Source organism: Sinocyclocheilus rhinocerous, unplaced genomic scaffold, assembly GCF_001515625.1.
Source record: "Sinocyclocheilus rhinocerous isolate Xijiao unplaced genomic scaffold, SAMN03320098_v1.1 scaffold287, whole genome shotgun sequence".
In the NCBI taxonomy this organism is placed as follows: Eukaryota; Metazoa; Chordata; class Actinopteri; order Cypriniformes; family Cyprinidae; genus Sinocyclocheilus; species Sinocyclocheilus rhinocerous.
Window position 1 is genome coordinate 789,769 of NW_015633524.1, and position 1,276 is coordinate 791,044.

Consider the following 1,276-nt stretch of genomic DNA (forward strand, 5'->3'; position numbering starts at 1 on the left):
ATAGTACTAAAGTACTGGGACGATTTTGCGCAAACTATTTCCCAGTACAGTCTGTCTGCTGGCTTTGATTGCTGTTGATATGACCAGCAGGGAGGAAAAACTGCTTAAAAGACCCTCTTCACAGTAAGACACCAGACCACTGACACTTTCTCATGACCAATATCCAGAGACCTTAATGGAGTTGATCTCTATAATTATTTATATATATAGCATTTAGATATATAACATTATATATATATATATTTCAAATGTCATAAGTCATATTTCAAAATGACTTACTGTACTGTACAATAATACAGTTAGAATCACAAATCAGAGTGACTGCTTTTCCAAAACATGATGGGTTTATTTTACTGCATGTACATATTTATTTTATGTAATGAGCTATTTTAAAATTCTTCTCTTGCAGATCCATTTTTTATTATAATCACATTTATCATCTATCCAACCTGATGAAGTCATCAGAGCACAGTATGAACCATATGAATGCAGATACTGAGAACTCCAGTACCTGAAACAACAATGAAGCAGATCGTTTTATTTTCAGTAGACTTCAGTCAGTTCTGAATACTACATGATACTGACTGTAGAGAAGGTTTCAGGCTTATGATCAGTTAAATTCAGTGATCTCTCACCCATTTGCCATTATGGTGCCACCAATCCATTTCCATTCTCCCTCCATCTTTCCCAAACCAATCCAAAAATGATCAGAAACAGCAATCTTTTGTACAAAATCCTGTTTTGAAAGAACAGTAATATAATCCATAAACATCTCAAATGTTTAAAAACAGACCAACCATTACTAGTTAAAAATCTGTCAATGCAAAATCTTTTTCTTTATCACTTACTTGTTCCTTTGAACTGTTTATGATCACCAGATTTGCTCCTTTCTGTTGACAGTCTCTGCTGCTGTCACTCCAGCTCTTCTTCTCAGATGAAATATAATAAAAACTGAAGTTGTAGTAAATCCATTTGAAGGAATCCTCTTGCTGATCTGTTAATAGAATAGTTTAGATATTAATTTAGACAGGTTAGCTTTGTTCATATGCAGTATTCTCACTTGATGTTTAAGTCAACACTTATTTAAATTAGGTGAAATATTTTGAATGAACACAGAACTACCTTGTTCCAAAAGTCCTTGTTGGAGTTCACCGGTCTTTTTTATCTGCTCTCTTTCTTCAGTCATAATTTTGTTCTCCTTCAGTAAATGTTCTTTCTCTGCTATTAATTTTATATTATTTGTAAATATCTGCTCTCTTTCTTTAGTCAATTTATT

At 32.9% G+C, this 1,276-nt stretch overlaps 1 long non-coding RNA gene across 1 annotated transcript; it reads right to left on the reverse strand.

Annotated features, from left to right (window-relative positions):
• Window positions 1-430: 430 nt before the first annotated feature.
• LOC107744095 (uncharacterized) lies at window positions 431-1,029 on the reverse strand. The gene is made up of 3 exons (XR_001640459.1): window positions 849-1,029; window positions 636-736; window positions 431-511 (listed from the first exon to the last, which is right to left on the reverse strand). It is a non-coding gene; the product is annotated as an uncharacterized LOC107744095 (long non-coding RNA).
• Between the last annotated feature and the right edge of the window lie 247 nt (window positions 1,030-1,276).